Genomic DNA, 20721 nt, shown 5'->3' on the forward strand with positions numbered 1-20721 from the left:
AATCACTGTTATTTACATATATCTTGTCATTTTTTTGGTTATTCAACCCATGTTAGTACCTTTGTTATTCCATTGTATGGTTTTTTTAGTGCATTTGTGGCCGCATCCATTTTGGCCACTTTCACCTCTCTATCTACTTTATTCAGCCCCTTCCACCTTCCACTTCCCCTTTCCTTTTGTCACAGCGCAACTACCACTTCCTTCAATGTTTACATATTGTTTAAATGTCAATTGTCTTAGGTTTTTAACTACTTCCTACACGGCCACTGCACATATACGGCCGGGTGGGCGTTTCCTCCCTCTAAGTGGATGTTCAGGAACGTCCCTCAGAAGGAGGGGGATCTCGCGCGTGCTTGCGCAGCGGCGCGATCCCGATACACTCGTGTCACCCGGGCACAGCGCATCTCCGTGTCCAATCACAGCCGTCACGTGATGTAAATAGAGAGCCGGTTGCTAAGTGATCGGCTCTCCTCTCCTCACTCGGAAGTTGTCAGTGAGGAGATGAGAGCAGATCGCTGCAGCCGGTTGGTGATCAGTATAGAGAGCCGGTTGCTAAGTGATCGGCTCTCCTCTCCTCACTCGGAAGTTGTCAGTGAGGAGATGAGAGCAGATCGCTGCAGCCGGTTGGTGATCAGTGAGTATGAGCTGTTTTTTACAGCTTTTTACACACTGATCACCGGTCCAGTGTCCCCACACATGTCCCCACACAATGTAAACACACAAGTCCCCAAAATAGTGTCTGTAACGAACCCCTTGCTCGCTCGGTTCCACTCTCCCGACACTCCTCTGCAGCTATAGAATCAGATTGCAGATCGCAACATCTGATTGTTCGGTCATCCAATGCTCCGGGATTAGAACTACAGCTATGTGCCGTTCTAACCCAGTTGTGATAGCTCAGAACCAACACCAGGCAGGCTGTATATAAGTTCAAACAGGAATCTCTCTTTATTGCAAAATACAGGTTTTTTTTTTATACACTAAAAGAGGAGGTGCAGACCTCCTGCTCATATTACTCTAACAATACAGCTGTAACCTAATTAACCTAATTAACATGAGCTAATTAACTAATCCCTTTAGACAGCCTAGATGACTCAGACATGACCTTTAGGCCAGACTGGCCATCTTGTAGTTCAGAAAATCCAATCAACATTATCACAATAGCAGAGTTAATTAAACACAAACAACAATGGGGATCTAATGACTCTTAGATCCCATACTAGAGACTTATTTACAATACACATTTTAGCAGACAACAGACAGGTAGCTGGAATTGATGACATTAGCATTTAACAGTAGGAGTCCCAACGGTATGAATCAGTCACTATTCCAATATGGCAAATCCAGGGTCCCCAGAGTCTGCGTGTCCTGGGGGACCAGGACCCGAATCCACAGTAATAACGCCTCAAGGGTCCCCAGGCATACAGCTCACAAAGAGCACCGTTCCCCCAAATGCCAGGGCCCACGATCGATCGGCAAGAGGCTAGCATACAGTCCCCTCCAAAAGTCTCTCTCCCAGCTAGGTCTGTCACAGTGTCCCCAAAACACGTCCCCACACAGTAAAAACACCAGTCCCCCACATATGTAATAGTAAAATCACATGTCCCAATGATCATCTGCACACATCTGTCCATGATCATCTGCGTACATCTGATGTACATGATCATCTGCGTACATCTGTCCGTGATCACACAAGCCAATTATTATACATTTAATGGGATTTTTTTTTACCAAAGATATGTAGCAGAATACATTTTAGCTTAAATTTATGACAAAATTTGATTTTATTGGATTTCTTTTAAAATAGGAAAAAGAAAATATTGTTTATTTTCCAAATTTCCGCTCTTTTTTCACTTATATCGCAAAAAATAAAAAACAGAGTCATGAATAAATACCACCAAAAGAAAGCTCTATTCGTGGGAACAAAATGATAAAAATTTCATTTGGGTACAGCGTAGCATGACCGCGCAATTGTCATTGAAATTGCGAGAGCGCTGAAAGCTGAAAATTGGTCTGGGAAGGAAAGGGGGCAAAAGTGCCCCGTATTGAAGTGGTTAATAGTCTGTCATATTTCAGGCTGTCAGTAAATAAAATCAGACAGTGGGTGGGACAAAGGGAAAAAGTTTGAAAAAGTTTGAAAACTGTTAGAAAGTGCCAGGCAACAGCCCCGACGCCATCGTGTGAGAGTGAAGTTAATTAAAGGGGTTGTAAAGGCAGAAGGTACATTCTATGCATTAAGAAAAAAAAACTTCTGTGTGCAGCAGCCCCCCTCAGCCCCCCTAATGCAGACGGTCCCCGGGTTACAAACAAGATAGGGTCTGTAAGTTTGTTCCTAAGTTGAATTTGTTTGTAAGTCGGAAAAGGTACATATTTTAGCTGTAGCGCAAGCCAAACATTTTTTTTTTACGTTTTTTGGATAGGATAGGGAAGGGTTAACAACACCCCTGTAACATTTGCTTTGGTATGTCCTTGTTCAGAAGATTACATCTCACTTTCTGTCTCTGTGACAATTGGATTTTGAAAATTTTGGGTTGTTGTGGAAACCAGGATTGTGATAAAGCTTCAGTGGAGACACATTTTTCCCATGATGTCTCTTACAGGAGTGAATTTCCCATTTGGAGTGAATTTCCATTTTGTTCGGAATTCATCCTTCGAGTGGTAAATATAATAATATAATACTACATATATATATATCTGTCAGTACGATACAAAGTGTTGGAACAATAAAATCTTTCAATATATTTATTTCACTAGAATACAAATCCCTGAAGAAGACCGCAACAGCATGGGTCGAAACGCGTCGGAGTATTCATGTGGATGTCTATTAACTAATTGATTTTATATTTGAAATGCATTGTATTATCAAACATTGATGGAATATTTTGAGACATGTCCGAAGCCAGAGTTCTGTATTTTTACACTAAACCTTGATGAATGATCTGCAATTTGTTTGCACAAATAAATTATTTTATTATATTTCCACTCTTTTTGTTTAATATATCACTATTGCCACTAAAAAAAACCCTTGGGGGAACTTCCCAATTCTTCTTTCACAGGAGAGAATTTCCCTTCCCAGGGGCAGATTTCTTTTCACCTTCTGTGCTCTCCCTCCGTTTGTAAGTATGCGTCGTTTGTAAGTCGGATGTTTGTAACCAGGGGACCGCCTGTACTTACTTGAACCCCCTCTCGATCCAGCGATACGTGAATGCCTCGGCCGTCCGGGAATCTCTCTCCTCATTGGCTGAGACACAGCAGTGGCGCCATTGGCTCCCGCTGCTGTCAAAGTCAGTTAGTCAATCAGGAGAGAGAGGAGGGGGGGTGGGGCCGAACTGCGGCTCCATGTCTGAATGGAGTGGGGGGCACTCGACAGGAGGGAGGGGTCAGGAGTGACAAAGAGGGACCCGAGAAGAGGAGGATCGGGGCTGCTCTGTGCAAATCCAACTGCACAGAGGAGGGAAGTATAACATGTTTGTTATTTTAAAAAAAAACTGAGACTTTAGTATCACAATAACAGCATTGATTTATCACAGTGAGAAACATGAGAGAGAAGCGCACTCCCCCCGCTTGCCCCTGATTGGGTCCAGGGGCGAATCCGATACTCCACAATCTCCAATAAGGTAAAAAATATTTCGAAAGTTTTAACCTAATTATGAGTTAGGTAGAATTCCCGGACAGGCATGGCAGAGTTCCAACTACCTTTGTACTGTGTATTCTCACAGTCAATAAAGGTGAGAAAAGAATCAGACGAGTGTCTGCTTCAGTACTTAACCACTTAAGGACCGAGCCTCTTTCTGAGATTTGTTGTTTACAAGTTAAAAACATTTTTTTTTGCTACAAAATTACTTAGAACCCCCAAACATTATATATTTTTTTCTCTAACACCCTAGAGAATAAAATGGCGGTCGTTGCAATACTTTCTGTCACACCGTATTTGAGCAGCGGTATTTCAAGCGCACTTTTTTTTGGAAAAAATACACTTTTTTTAAATTAAAAAATGAGACAACAGTAAGGTTAGCCCAATTGTTTTTTATATTGTGAAAGATAATGTTACGCCGAGTAAATTGATACCCAACATGTCACGCTTCCAAATTTCGCCAGCTCGTGGAACGGCGACAAACTTTTACCCTTAAAAATCTCCATAGGTGACATTTAAAAAATTCTACAGGTTTCATGTTTTGAGTTACAGAGGAGGTCTAGGGCAAGAATTATTGCTCTCGCTCTACCGATCGCGGCGATACCTCACATGTGTGGTTTGAACACCATTTTTTCATATGCGGGCGCTACTCACATATGCGTTCGCTTCTGCACGCGAGCTCGGCAGGACGGGGCACGTTTAAAATTTTTATAACTTTTTTGTTATTTATTTTACCTTTTATTTTTTATTTTTTATTTTTACACTGTTCTTTTAAAAAATTTTTGTCACTTTTATTCCTATTACAAGGAATGTAAACATCCCTTGTACTAGAAAAAAAGCATGACTGGACCTCTTAAAATTAGATCTGGGGTCAAAAAGACCTCAGATCTCATATTTACACTAAAATGCAATTAAAAAAAAACATTTTTGTCATTTAAAAAAAAAAAAAGGCCCTTTAAGAGCTATGGGCAGAAAGGACGTTTTGACGTCACTTCCGCCCCGGCAATGGTATGGAGACCGATAAACGTGATCTCGCGGCGAATCCGCTGCAGAGACCACTATTATCGGAAACCGGACCGCCGGCCGAAAAAGAGGACACCGGGGTTATGGCAGCTAGCGATATTCTGATATTCCTCTTTAAAGTTAGGATGTATATTGGCATGCGGCGGTCTGGAAGTGGTTAATGTATTTTTTTTTTTAGAACAAATGCTGTTTATCATTTGTTTTATATCACTTTTTTATTTGTCATAATTTATTTTCTATGCTGAGGGGCCCCCAAGGTCTAAATCCGGTGCTGGCTTCTGCAATACATTTATGTGGTAAGTAAAGCAGGGTAAAGTGGAATTCCACCCAAAAGTGAAACTTCTGCTTATTTTCTGTTTTTGACAGGTCCCCTTCCCCACTTCCAGAGATGAGGCCGTGGCCCCATCTCCCGGAAGTTCGGCCCCCCTCCTCCTTTCCCCCACTGTCGGACCAATTAGAAAGCGCAGCGAGTTTCATACATGCGCAGTAGGGAACCAGCTGTGAAGCCAGAAGTCTTCATTGCCCGGGTTCCCTTAGCAGGAATAGCGGTGGCAGCTCCCAGGAGTAGAGTTGCACCACTGATCATTAAAAAATCGCGATCTCGATTCAACCCCCCCTCACCATCTCTATGAAGAATTTCCCGAGTCATTCATGTAACAAGTGTAGAGACTTCTCTGCTCACTCAGCTGTCAAAAGAAAAAAAAACGGGCAGCCTGCCAAGTTTTTCACAACATTATCAGCTGTGGTAGAGAACTAGAAACATTGTAACTTTTCCTTCTTAGATCAAAGGGATGAATTTCGGTCTGTAAATGAAGGAAGTTTAACCACTTAACCACTTTCCCGCCCGCCATATAGAAAAATGACGGCGGCAAAAGTGTTTTTAATATCTTGACCGGACGTCATATGACGTCTTCAGGGATATTAACCCCGGGGGAGTGCATCGCAGCAATCGTTGTTGCGCCGTGTCAGTCTGACACACCGCAACTCCGATCTAGGTAAAGAGTCTCTGATGGAGACTCTTTACCACGTGATCAGCCGTGTCCAATCACGGCTGATCACGATGTAAACAGGAAGAGCCGGTGATCGGCTTTTCCTCACTCGCGTCTGTCAGACATGAGTAGAGGAGAGCCGATCAGCTGCTCCTCTGACCGGGGGGTCTGTGCTGATCGATTATCAGCGCAGCACCCCCCGAGGATGCCCACACTGGACCTCCAGGGATACCACCAGGGATGCCACCAGAGATGCCAATCAGTGCCCACAATGGATGCCAATCAGTGCCGACAATGGGCATCACTGATTGGCAGGCATTATTGTTTGGCACTGATTGGCATCCATCAGTACTATCTATTAGTGTATATCAGTGCCACCTATCGGTGCCCATCCATGCCCATACATGCCACCTATCAGTGCACATCCGTGTTGCATATCAGTGCCACCTATCAGTGCCCCATCATCAGTGCCACCTCATTGGTGCCCATCAGTGCCACCTTATCAGTGCCCATCAGTGCAGCCCCATCAGTTCAGGAGAAATGTACTTATTTACAAAGATTTGTAACTGAAACAAAAAAAACCTTTTTTTTTTCAAAATTTTCATTTTTTTTTAATTTGTTTAGCAGAAAATAAAAATCCCAGAGGTGATCAAATACCACCAAAAGAAAGCTCTATTTGTGGGAACAAAATGATACAAACTTAGTTTGGGTACAGTGTAGCATGACCGCGCAATTGTCATTCAAAGTGCGACAGCACTGAAATCTGAAAATTGGTCTGGGCAGGAAGGTGTATAAGTGCCCGGTATTGAAGTGGTTAAAGTCTACACGTATTTCTGACACTTGTTTCTTACAAAGTTAAAATCAGTATTTTTTTACTAGAAAATTTCTTGTAACCCCCAAAACATTATATATATATATATATATTTTTAGCAGAGACCCTAGGGAATAAAATGGCGGTCGTTGCAATATTTTATGTCACACTGTATTTGCGCAGCGGTCTTTCAAACGCAATTTTTTGTGAAAAAATACACTTCAGTGAATTTAAAAAAAACTAAACAGTAAAGTTAGCCCAATTTTTTTGTATAATGTGGAAGATGATGCTACGCCGCGAGAATCGTGATCTTTATTCTAAGCAAAAAAAAAAATTGTGGTTCTAATTTTAGCCAGAATCGTGCAGCTCTACCTGGGAGTCGATCCAAAGATCGGCTGGGGTGCCGACATCGCGGGCTCCCTAGACAGGTAAGTGCCCTAATATTAACCGTTTGCCGACCGCCGCACACAGAAGTACGTCGGCAGAATGGCACAAGCAGGCAAATGGGCATACCTGTACGTCCCTTTGAATTTGCCGCCTATCGGGCGCGCGTGCCCGCCGCGTGCCGCGGGAGCATGCCCGCGGGTCCTGGGAACTCGATGTTCGCTGTCGGCAAGTGATTGCGGTGAGGGGAGGCAGAACGGGAAGATGCATATGTAAATAAGGCATTTCCCTGTTCTGCCTAGCAACATGACAGAGATCCACTACTCTCTGTCATCGGGAGCGGTGATCTCTGTCATGTCAGTGGTAGCCTCTCCCCCCCTACAGTTAGAATCACTCCCTAGAACACACCTAACCCCTTGATCGCCCCCTAGTGTTTAACCCCTTCCCTGCCAGTGTCATTTACACTTTTGTTGCTAGAAATCTTTTTTATTGTTTTATTTTTATTTTTTATTTTGCACACACATAATAACTGTGCATTCTCCACTTCCATACCGCTGGAGTTCCAGCACTTCTCTCTTACATGTAAAAATCAACATTGTTTTCGCTAGAAAATGACTCAGAACCACCAAACATTATATATATATATATATATATATATATATATATATATATATATATATATATATATATATATATATATATATATATATATATATATACCATATTTATCGGCGTATAACACGCACCCCAATTTAGGAGGGAATTTTAAGGAAAAAAAAACTTTTAGGAGGGAAGTTGAAGGGAAAAAAACTTACATTTAAATGCCCATCATTGCAGCCTTCTCAGTGCAGCCTTGCCCCAGTGCAGCCTTGTCAGTGCAGCCTTGTCAGTGCAGCCTTGTCAGTGCAGCCATGTCAGTGCAGCCTTCCCCAGTGTCCAGTGCAGCCTTCCCCAGTGTCCAGTGCAGCCTTCCCCAGTGTCCAGTGCCTTGCAGGATCCCATCTCCATCTCCTGAGCTTAAAAAATCGCCGACCGCGATTTGAAAATGGTGCCGCCGGCGCCGAAATACACAGAGCCGGTCCTCGGCTCTTCTCGGCGGCTCTCGTGCACTTTCGGCTCCACTCGTAGTCCCGCCCGGGACGGCTAGGTTCGGGCGGCGACGAGTGAAGCCGAAAGTGGCCGAGAAGAGCCGAGGACCGGCACTGTGTATTTCGGCGCCGGCGGCGCCATTTTCAAATCGCGGTTGGCGATTTTTAACATCTGTGAGCTCAGGATCGCAGGGGATCGGCGTATAACACGCACCCGCGATTTTAAGGGGAAAAAAGTGCGTGTTATACGCCGATAAATACGGTTTATATATATATATATAATGTTTGGGGGTTCTGAGTCATTTTCTAGCAAAAAAAAAATGATTTTTACATGCAAATACTGTGTGAAATAAAAAGTTGCAATGGCCGCCATTTTATTCCCTAGGGTGTCTGCTAAAAAAAAAAAATATATATATAACATATATATATATATATTTTTTAGCAGACACCCTAGGGCAGTGATGGCGAACCTTGGCACCCCAGATGTTTTGGAACTCTGTAGTGTAGTGGAGCATCATGGGAAATGTAGGGAATAAAATGGCAGCCATTGCAACTTTTTATGTCACACGGTATTTCAAAAGTGATTTTTTTTTTGGGGGAAAAAAAAAAAGTAAAGTTAGCCCAATTGTTTTGTATGATGTGACAGATGATGTTACGCCGAGTAAATAGATACTGGACATATCACGCTTTAAAATTATTATTATTTTTTTTTTTTTGCAGACACCCTAGGGAATAAAATGGCGGCCATTGCAACTTTTTATGTCACACAGTATTTGTGCAGTAAATTTTTCCTCAATAGATTTTTATTGATTTTGCATTTAATACACAAAAATACAATGTGCACATTGTATAGCGGTAAACAGTAGATCAATTAAATATAGACATATGATAAGATTATCTGGTTGTTCAAATATCATAAATCAAGGAACTGTCTTAATCTCAACTGAGAAAACTAGGAGTTAGTTATTACTTGAGTGACCTCCTCCCAGGAACCCCATTGGGAACTCTTGTGTTACCTGGGGGGGGTGACACTCCGTGTGGACAGTCTCCATCAGAAAGAGTATGCAGGTTTGAAAAGCAGTAACAATAGAGATTAGTAGTATCAAGTAGTAACTCTAACAACTTGTTGCTTGTCAAGAAAAAAAAAGGAAAACGGCAGGTTAGTGGGTATTAAAGAAATGTCGCAGCCCCAGACCACATCTCCCATGGCTCCCATTTTGCTCTTTCCTTGTGCAGGAGGCCTGTACCAGAGGCCATCATTAGTTCAAAACTATAGTGGAGATTCACCGTGTCGAGAGTGTGTTCTACAGATGGGGGTTTATCAGTTTTCCATAGTCTCGCAATACTTAGTCTCGCGGCTAACAGAATATGGGTCACTACATGTCTGTAAGTCTGCCATCATGGATGCGGAGCGGCCCGAAAAGAAGATGAAGATGAAGAGAAGAAGATGAAGAGAGAAGCGTCACACAGCGGGAGCCTCCCTCCATGCCATCATGGATGCGGAGCGGCCCGAGGAAACGAAGGGAAGAAGACGCCGACACTGCGGAGGAAGATGCCGGATGAGAACACCGGAGGAAGAACCAGAAGAACCAGAAGAAGAAGAAGATGGAGGAAGAAACCAAAGGAAGATAGAAGAAAGAAGAAAGAAGAAGCATTTAAATAAAGGAATTGTCAAAAACTGTCTCTTGTCATTTTTAACAGTTTTTTTGTGAAATGGTAGGGGTACTTTTGTACCCCCTTACCATTTCACAGAGGCGGGAGGGCCGGGATCTGGGGGTCCCCTTGTAAAAGGGGGCTTCCAGATTCCAATAAGCCACCCGCCCGCAGACCCCCACAACCACCGGCCAGGGTTGTGGGGATGAGGCCCTTGTCCTCATCAAAATGGGAACAAGGTGTTTTGGGGGGCTACCCCAAAGCACCCTCCCAATGTTGAGGGCATGTGACCTGGTACGGTTCAGGAAGGGGGTCGCTCTCTCGTCCCCCCCTCTTTTCCTGTGGCCTGCCAGGTTGCGTGCTCGGATAAGGGTCTGGTATGGATTTTTAGGGGGACCCCACGCCATTTTTTTAAAATTTTGGCTGGGGTTCCCCTTAAAATCCATACCAGACCTGAAGGGTCTGGTATAGATTTTGAGGGGGACCCCACGCCATTTTTTAAAAAAAATTTGGCCGGGGTTCCCCTTAATATCCATACCAGACCTGAAGGGCCTGGTAAGGAATTTAGGGGGACCCCCCACGTCATTTTTTTTTTAAATTTTGGTTCGGGGTTCCCCTGTGGGGAATTCCCATGCCGTTTTTATCAATTAACTTTCATGTGTATTGTCGGACCGGCAATTCATTAATAGCCGCGAGTAGTTTTAAATGACTTTTTTTCCTTTGAAATGTCATTTTGCTGTCAGACTGTTCTAAGCATGGGAAACATGCGCCCCTTTACAGGCATACTATAGACACCCCCCAGGTACGAAATTTAAAGGGATATTACACTTTTATTGTTTCACTTTAAGCATTATTAAAATCACTGCTCCCGAAAAAACGTCCGTTTTTAATACTTTTTTTTGCATTGATTCTTGTCCCCTGGGGCAGGACCCAGGTCCCCAAACACTTTTTATGACAATAACTTGCATATAAGCCTTTAAAATGAGCACTTTTGATTATTCATGTTCGTGTCCCATAGACTTTAATGGTGTTCACATGTTCGAACAAATTTTTTGCCTGTTTGCAAGTTCTGGTGCGAACCGAACAGGGGGGTGTTTGGCTCATCCCTAGTGAAGGGTTTAGGTCTGTCTTTGTGGAGAACATCTTGGATGGTATGGATACCTTTCTTGGGCCATTGAGTCAAATATAGGTCGGGTGAGAGGTGGTGAAGAGATTCAATCGGGATAGGAATGGGAGGGGTGTTAGGTATGTCGTAGTTATTTTGGATTAGTTTTTTCCATGCTGCGATCGATGCCACCATGGTGGGAGGTGTTGCTGACGTGAGTTTTGGATCCCAGGGTGAGCTCATTACCCAAGATTTTAGATTTGGACGAAGTAGAGTTGAGTATTCTATTGAGCTCCAGAGCTTGCTAGGATTTGGCTGGAACCACTCAGTGAACTGGTCCAGTTTCGCCTCTGTGTGGTAGACTTCGAAGTCTATTGTCCCTGATCTATGGTACCTAAGTGACGCATGTGCACATCTAGGTTTGGCGCCATGCCAGATGGTTTTGTTAAGCATATATTGTAGCGATTTGAAGTAGTATTTAGGCAAGGGGATGGGGAGAGTTCTAAACAGGTAGAGAATTTGAGGCAGGTGGAGCATTTTGAATGCTGCGAGTCTTCCAGACCAGGAAAGGTTGTGTTTGGTTATGACTTGTGATTCTATCTTTAATTTGGTAAGGAGAGGTATGAAATTGGCTGTAAATAGGTGTTTGACTGATTTAGTGAGGTGGATTCTCAAATATGAGATGCTATGGTCAGCCCAGGCAAAGGGAAATTGGGCTTGTAGTAAGTTTCTAGTGGTAGCATCTAGTTTAATGTCCAAGACCTGTGACTTAGTTACGTTAAGTTTGTAGTAAGACACGCGTCTGAACCAGTCTAGTAGTTTTTGGGCTTCAGGTAGGGAGAAAGTCGGGTTAGTGAGTATTAGTATGACGTCGTCAGCAAAGAGACTGATCTTGTGTGATATTTTGCCTATCCTGAGGCCTGTGATTAAGGGGTTTGGACGGACGTGTTCCGCTAGTGGTTCCATCAGCATGTTGAAGATCAGTGGGGACAGTGGGCAGCCCTGACGAGTGCCGTTCGTTATGTGGAATGGATGTGAAAGCATGTCTGCAGAGTATACTTTTGCTGATGGGGCAGAATACAAGGCCATTATAGCGTTATAGATGAGATCTTTGAAGCCAAGCTTAGTCAATACTGCCCTTAGGTAGGTCCAGTGGACTCTATCGAACGCCTTCTCTGCATCCAAAGAGAGGAGCAGAGAAGGCGTCCCACTAGATTAAATATGGTGTATTAGGTTTATCATCCGTCTTGTGGCATCAGGGGCTTGTCTGCCTTTAATTAACCTGGATTGGTCATTGTGAATGAGATCAGGCATAACACCCATCAGGCGTCTGGCAATCATTTTGGCATAAATTTTCACGTCAAGATTTAGTAAGGAGATAGGGCGGAAGTTTTGAGGTGAGGTAGGAGCTTTACCTGGTTTCGGGATGGTAATTATAAGAGCATTAAGTGATTCATCAGTAAACTTTGAAGAGGAGGCAGCAATGTTAAAAAATTCCATCAGATGGGGGAGTAAGTGGTTGAAAATTTTTTTATAGTATTCTCCCGTTAGACCATCTGGTCCAGGAGCTTTGCCTGCAGGCAAGGATGATATCGTGTCTAGAATTTCCCGTTCCGAAAATGGTTAGTTAAGGGAGGAAAGTTGAGAGTCAGTCAGAGTCGGGAGTTTAATTTGGTGGAGAAAGTCGTTAATGTCAGTAGCGGATGGTTGATAGGTAATATGGTCATGTCTTATGTTGCACAGGTCACTATAGTATGAGCTAAAAGCATTCGCAATGTCCTGGGGGTTAGTCAGTTTGTCGTTGGAGTGGGGGTGAAATAGGATTGGGATTTTGGATTTGATCCTCCGTCCCTTGAGGCGTTGCGCTAGTCTCTTACCCGCTTTGTTGGATGTTGAGTATGTGTTGGCTTTAAGCTTGCGTTGAATTAGTTCATAGGAATGGAGAAGTAGCGCGCGTAGGTCACGTCGTAGGATCAGTAACTGGGTCTGGATGGTCGGGTCTGGGTTGGTCTTATGTTGGGATTCAAGAGTCGCGATTTGAGAAGTAAGGGTATCTATTTGCTGCATCCTGTTTCTTTTAAAAATGGAACTCAATTTCATTATATTACCTCTAAGAACATCTTTATGCGCGTTCCACACCGTTACGGGGTCCCCCACTGATCCTTTATTTAACTCGAAATATTTGTGGATGTGTTTTCCTATTTCTAGGGAGTAAATGGGGTGTTGCAATATATAATTATTCGCAGGCCAGAGGAATGTATTCAGCTGGGGTGCAGTGTCATTGATAGAGATAGAAATTGGGGCGTGGTCCGACCACGTCACGGTGTGGATTACAGGTGCGCCAATGTTTTGTAGTAACCATTTGTCTGTGAGGAACAAATCAATTCTGGAATATGAATTGTGGCGGGGGGAGAAATAGGTGTAGTCTTTTTCAGACCCGTGATGGCATCTCCACACGTCAAAGACATCGTGTGACGTGAGGAGCTGCAAGCAGGGGGGATTCTCTTCGTTTCGCTGCAGAAGTAGAGTCCATGTGGATATCAGGAACCGTGTTGAAATCTCCACAGATTATCAAGTGGCCCTTACAAACTGCTCGTGCTTTGGTTAGAGCTTTTCTCAGAAAGCTTATCTGACGAGTGTTAGGGGCGTAGATATTCATTAAGGTATAAGTGACTTTGTTGAGGGTGAATGACAATATGAGATACCGTCCATTGGGGTCGGAGATTTGTTGTAGTAGTTGGAAGTCAAGATCATGTTTTATAGCAATGAGTACACCCTTTTCTTGGAATTGTAGGTGGCATGGTATACTTGGGGGTACTTGCTGTTGTGGCATAAGGCTGTTGACGTGGGGAGCAGGTGAGTCTCCTGGACACAGAAGATGTCACAGTCCAGTTTAACTGCTGTGTGCCAAAGGGAATGGCGTTTTGCCGAGTGGTTTAGGCCCTTGGCATTGAGGGACACAATGGTGCACGGCATGGCCGGAGGTTAGGGGAAGAGGCCAATCAGGGGCAGTATAAGCACTTACAGTTCATTGCTTGTAGCGTGTGGAGAGTGGGTGTCTCTTTCACGAGGTAGATTGCTGGCCGGGCGTTCGGCGTGTTGCTGTAGAAGAACTGGAACAAGGGCCACCGGAGGTACTTAGGGGGGAAGCAACCATGCGCAGTACAGGGGGGTCCTTATCCGCCGGGGGTACTTTCTCGGCAAGACACCGGTGGTGTTTGTATTTAGAACCTCCAAAGCAGCTCTTCTCTCCCTCCGTCTCCTGCACTGTGGGATCTCTGACTCCACCCCTTCCCTCCCTCTTCCTCCTATCACCAGTGCGGTGTGTTGAGGGGCGGAGCTCACTGTAACTACTGCTGGCCGGGGGATGTCCGCTCACACTACAGGGAGGAGGTGAGATAATTTTTACTGAGTAAAGTCTCCTTGGAAGAAAAGCTGCAAAAGTTTCTGTAGGATTTGTCTTGTAGGTATTGTGATCAGTGATAAGAAGACCAGGAGAATGAAGAGACAACCGAGTGTGACAGATATCTCAAAAACTGGCACACAGCCCTATATATATATAACATCCCCCAATCACTCTGTACAGATAAAGTGAAGGTCATTTATGACCATTCAGGTAATGTTTATGTGGTGAGTTTACACTTCTGATGGTGCAGACTCAGAGCTTGGATAACACAGGGTTACATGAATTGTCATAAATACATTTCACATTATCTGGACATACACAGAGTGCTAGGGGTTGGATAATATAGATATTTACATCTTATAACAGGAGGATGTTTTCTTTACATACCAATTCTGTATTATGTATTGTTGTATATATTGGTAGATGAGCACAATATTTTTTTTTAAAATGATAAACATCACTATCTGAGCACATCTCAGCCCCCTAATCCCACCATCAAAGCTGCCACTGTGCCCACCAAACACAGCCACCGTGCCCATCAAAGCTGCCACTGTGCCCATCAAACGCTGCCACTGTGCCCATCAAACGTAGCCACTGTGCCATTAAAAGCAGCCACTGTGCCCATCAAAGCTGCCACTGTGCCCGTCAAACACTGCCACTGTGTCCATCAAACGCAGCCACTGTGCCATTAAATGCAGCCACTGTGTCCATCAAACGCAGCCACTGTGCCCATCAAATGCTGCCACTGTGCCCTTTAAACGCTGCCACTGTGTCCATCAAACGCAGCCACTGTGCCATTAAACGCAGCCACTGTGCCCATCAAACGCAGCCAGTGTGCCCATGAAACGCTGCCACTGTGCCCATCAAACGCTGCCACTGAGCCCATCAAACGCAGCCACTGTGCCATTATACACAGCCACTGTGCCCATCAAACGCAGCCATTGTGCCATCAAACGCAGCCACTGTGCCCAAAGACAGCCACTGTGCCATCAAAGGCAGCCACTGTGCCCATCAAACACTGTCATTGTGCCATCAAACACTGCCACTGTGCCCATTAAACGCTGCCACTGTGCCCATCAAACGCAGCTACTGTGCCATCAAACACAACCACTGAGCCCATCAAACGCAGCCACTGTGCCATTAAACGCAGCCACTGTGCCCATCAAACGCAGCCACTGTGCATATCAAACGCAGCCACTGTGCCATCAAATGCACCCACTGTGCCCAAACACAGCCACTGTTCCATCAAACACTGCCACTGTGCCCATTAGGGATGAGCTTCGAGTTCGAGTCGAACTCATGTTCGACTCGAACATTGGCTGTTCGCAAGTCCACCGAACAGCGAACAATTTGGGGTGTTCGCGGCAAATTCGAATGCCGCGGAACACCCTTTAAAAGTCTATGGGAGAAATCAAAAGTGCTAATTTTAAAGGCTAATATGCAAGTTATTGTCATAAAAAGTGTTTGGGGACCTGGGTCCTGCCCCAGGGGACATGGATCAATGCAAAAAAAAGTTTTAAAAACGGCCGTTTTTTCAGGAGCAGTGATTTTAATAATGCTTAAAGTCAATCAATAAAAGTGTAATATCCCTTTAAATTTCGTACCTGGGGGGTGTCTATAGTGTGCCTGTAAAGGGGCGCATGTTTCCTGTGTTTAGAACAGTCTGACAGCAAAATGACATTTTGAAGGAAAAAACTCATTTAAAACTACCCGCGGCTATTGCATTGCCGACAATACACATAGAAGTTCATTGATAAAAACAGCATGGGAATTCCCCAAAGGGGAACCCCGAACCAAAATTAAAAAAAAAAAATGACGTGGGGGTCCCCCTAAATTCCATACCAGGCCCTTCAGGTCTGGTATGGATATTAAGGGGAACCCCGGCCAAAATTTAAAAAAAAAAATGACGTGGGGTTCCCCCTAAATTCCATACCAGACCCTTCAGGTCTGGTATGGATTTTAAGGGGAACCCCGCGCCAAAAAAAAAAAAAAAAACGGCGTGGGGTCCCCCCAAAAATCCATACCAGACCCTTATCCGAGCACGCAACCTGGCAGGCCGCAGGAAAAGAGGGGGGGACGAGAGTGCGGCCCCCCCTCCCTCCTGAACTGTACCAGGCCACATGCCCTCAACATTGGGAGGGTGCTTTGGGGTAGCCCCCCAAAACACCTTGTCCCCATGTTGATGAGGACAAGGGCCTCATCCCCACAACCCTGGCCAGTGGTTGTGGGGGTCTGCGGGCGGGGGGCTTATCGGAATCTGGAAGCCCCCTTTAACAAGGTGACCCCCAGATCCCGGCCCCCCCCTGTGTGAAATGGTAAGGGGGTACATAAGTACCCCTACCATTTCACGAAAAAAGTGTCAAAAATGTTAAAAATGACAAGAGACAGTTTTTGACAATTCCTTTATTTAAATGCTTCTTCTATCTTCCTTCATCTTCTGGTTCTTCTGGCTCTTCTGGCTCTTCTGGCTCTTCTGGTTCTTCCTCCGGCGTTCTCGTCCAGCATCTCCTCCGCGGCGTCTTCTATCTTCTTCTCCTCGGGCCGCTCCGCACCCATGGCATGGGGGGGAGGCTCCCGCTCTTCTCTTCTTCTTTTCTTCTCTTCTTCTCTTCTTCATTTTCTTCTCCGGGCCGCTCCGCAATCCATGCTGGCATGGAGGGAGGCTCCCGCTGTGTGACGGCGCTCCTCGTCTGACAGTTCTTAAATAACGGGGGGGCGGGGCCACCCGGTGACCCCGCCCCCCTCTGACGCACGGTGACTTGACGGGACTTCCCTGTGACGTCACGGGGAATGCCACAGGGAAGTCCCGTCAAGTCACCGTGCGTCAGAGGGGGGCGGGGTCACCGGGTGGCCCCCCCCCCCGTTATTTAAGAACTGTCAGACGAGGAGCGCCGTCACACAGCGGGAGCCTCCCTCCATGCCAGCATGGATTGCGGAGCGGCCCGGAGAAGAAAATGAAGAAGAGAAGAAGAGAAGAAGAGAAGAAAAGAAGAAAAGAAGAAGAGAAGAAGAGAAGAAGAGAAGAGCGGGAGCCTCCCCCCCATGCCATGGGTGCGGAGCGGCCCGAGGAGAAGAAGACAGAAGACGCCGCGGAGGAGATGCTGGACGAGAACGCCGGAGGAAGAACCAGAAGAACCAGAAGAGCCAGAAGAACCAGAAGATGAAGCAAGATAGAAGAAAGAAGAAGCATTTAAATAAAGGAATTGTCAAAAACTGTCTCTTGTCATTTTTAACATTTTTGACACTTTTTTCGTGAAATGGTAGGGGTACTTATGTACCCCCTTACCATTTCACACAGGGGGGGGGCCGGGATCTGGGGGTCACCTTGTTAAAGGGGGATTCCAGATTCCGATAAGCCCCCCGCCCGCAGACCCCCACAACCACCGGCCAGGGTTGTGGGGATGAGGCCCTTGTCCTCATCAACATGGGGACAAGGTGTTTTGGGGGGCTACCCCAAAGCACCCTCCCAATGTTGAGGGCATGTGGCCTGGTATGGTTCAGGAGGGAGGGGGGGCCGCACTCTCGTCCCCCCCTGTTTTCCTGCGGCCTGCCAGGTTGCGTGCTCGGATAAGGGTCTGGTATGGATTTTTGGGGGGACCCCACGCCGTTTTTTTTTTTTTTTTTTTTGGCGCGGGGTTCCCCTTAAAATCCATACCAGACCTGAAGGGTCTGGTATGGAATTTAGGGGGAACCCCACGTCATTTTTTTTTTAAAATTTTGGCCGGGGTTCCCCTTAATATCCATACCAGACCTGAAGGGCCTGGTATGGAATTTAGGAGGACTCCCACGTCATTTTTTTTTTTTAATTTTGGTTCGGGGTCCCCCTTTGGGGAATTCCCATGCCGTTTTTATCAATGAACTTCTATGTGTATTGTCGGCAATGCAATAGCCGCGGGTAGTTTTAAATGAGTTTTTTCCTTCAAAATGTCATTTTGCTGTCAGACTGTTCTAAACACAGGAAACATGCGCCCCTTTACAGGCATACTATAGACACCCCCCAGGTACGAAATTTAAAGGGATATTACACTTTTATTGTTTGACTTTAAGCATTATTAAAATCACTGCTCCTGAAAAAACGGCCATTTTTAAAACTTTTTTTTGCATTGATCCATGTCCCCTGGGGCAGGACCCAGGTCCCCAAACACTTTTTATGACAATAACTTGCATATAAGCCTTTAAAATTAGCACTTTTGATTATTCATGTTCGTGTCCCATAGACTTTAACGGTGTTCGCATGTTCGAACAAACTTTTTTCCTGTTCGCATGTTCTGGTGCGAACCGAACAGGGGGGTGTTCGGCTCATCCCTAGTGCCCATCAAACGCAGCCACTGTGCCCATCAAACGAAGCCACTGTGCCCATCAAACACAGCCACTGTGCTCATCAAATGCAGCCACAGTGCCCATCAAACGCAGCCACTGTGCCCATCAAACGCAGCCACTGTGCCATTAAAAGCAGCCACTGTGCCCATCAAAGCTGCCACTGTGCCCATCAAACGCAGCCACTGTGCCCATCAAATGCAGCCACTGTGCCCATCAAACGCAGCCACTGTGCCATCAAACGCAGCCACTGTGCCATTAAACGCAGCCACTGTGCCCATCAAACGCAGCCACTGTGCCCATCAAACGCAGCCACTGTGCCCATCAAATGCAGCCACTGTGTCCATCAAACGCAGCCACTGTGCCCATCAAATGCTGCCACTGTGCCCATCAAAGCTGCCACTGTGCCCATCAAACGCTGCCACTGTGCCCATCAAACGCAGCCACTGTGCCATTAAAAGCAGCCACTGTGCCCATCAAAGCTGCCACTGTGCTCATCAAAGCTGCCACTGTGCCCATCAAACACTGCCACTGTGTCCATCAAACGCAGCCACTGTGCCATTAAACGCAGCCACTGTGTCCATCAAACGCAGCCACTGTGCCCATCAAATGCTGCCACTGTGCCCATCAAACGCTGCCACTGTGTCCATCAAACGCAGCCACTGTGCCATTAAACACAGCCACTGTGCCCATCAAACGCAGCCACTGTGCCCATCAAACGCTGCCACTGTACCCATGAAACGCTGCCATTGAGCCCATCAAATGCAGCCACTGTGCCATTATACGCAGCCACTGTGCCCATCAAACGCAGCCACTGTGCCATCAAACGCAGCCACTGTGCCCAAACACAGCCACTGTGCCATCAAAGGCAGCCACTGTGCCCATCAAACACTGCCATTGTGCCATCAAACACTGCCACTGTGCCCATCAAACGCTGCCACTATGCCCATCAAACGCAGCTACTGTGCCATCAAACACAGCCACTGAGCCCATCAAACGCAGCCACTGTGCCATTAAACGCAGCCACTGTGCCCATCAAACGCAGCCACTGTGCCCAAACACTGCCACTGTGCCCATCAAACACTGCCACTGTGCCCATCAAACGCAGCCATTGTGCCAAACGCAACCACTGTGCCCATCAAACGAAGCCACTGTGCCCATCAAACACAGCCACTGTGCTCAAACGCAGCCACAGTGCCCATCAAACGCAGCCACTGTGCCCATCAAACGCAGCCACTGTGCCCATCAAATGCAGCCACTGTGCCCATCAAATGCAGCCACTGTGCCTAAACACAGCCACTGTTCCATCAAACACTGCCACTGTGCCCATCAAACGCAGCCACTGTTCCATCAAACACTGCTACTGTGCCCATCAAACACAGCCACTGTGCCCATCAAACGCAGCCACTGTGCCCATCAAACACAGCCACTGTGCCCATCAAAGCTGCCACTGTGCCATCAAACGCAGCCACTGTGCCATCAAACGCAGCCACTGTGCCCATCAAACGCAGCCAATGTGCCCATCAGATGGCCCTGCTGATCACATGATGTAAACAAAAGCTTGGTAATCAGTTTTTTTTACTCCTCACGCTGTAAGCGTGAGGAGAAAAAAAAGCCGATCACCGGCTTATCTGCAAGGGACATCGGTCCCGAAGAGGAAGAGGCAATTATGCCTCATCTGTGCCCACCAGTACCAGTACCCCCTGCCAGTGCCACCTGCCAGTGCCCACAGTGCCCACCAGTGTCACCTGTCAATGCCCATGAGTGCCACCTATCAATGCCCACAAGTGCCACCTATCAATGCCCACCAGTGGTGCCAATCAGTGCCACCTAGCAGTGCTGCCTATCAGTGTAACCGATCAGTGCCTATTATTGCCACCCATCAGTGCCCATCACTGCCACCCATCAGTGCCCATCACTGCCACCTATCGGTGCCCATCAGTGCCGCCTCATCAGCGTGCATCAATGAAGGAGAAAAATTACCTGTTTGCGAAATTTTATAACAAAATGCAAAAAAAATATATATTTTTTTTTAAATTCGGTCTTTTTTACATTTTTTTAAACAAAAAATAAAAAACTGCAGAGGTGATCAAATACCACCAAAAGAAAGCTCTATTTGTGGGAAAAAAAATGATAAAAGTTTCATTTGGGGACAGTGTTGTAGGACCGCGCAATAGTCATTCAAAGTGCGTCAGTGCTGAAAGCTGAAAATTGGTCTGGGCAGGAGGGGGAGGGGGGGGGTTAAGTGTCCAGTAAGCAAGTGGTTAATAGAGCTTGCACTTTCATGCCAGGCGTTCCTGGGCCAGCACGAAAA

General features: G+C 45.9%; 1 protein-coding gene across 2 annotated transcripts in view; it reads right to left on the reverse strand.

The window, feature by feature from the left end:
* Positions 1–20721, reverse strand: part of LOC141148192 (guanylate-binding protein 5-like) — a 123605-nt gene that overhangs the window by 102418 nt on the left and 466 nt on the right. The window lies entirely within an intron of this gene.

Source organism: Aquarana catesbeiana, linkage group LG06 (assembly GCF_042186555.1).
Source record: "Aquarana catesbeiana isolate 2022-GZ linkage group LG06, ASM4218655v1, whole genome shotgun sequence".
Classification (NCBI taxonomy): Eukaryota; Metazoa; Chordata; class Amphibia; order Anura; family Ranidae; genus Aquarana; species Aquarana catesbeiana.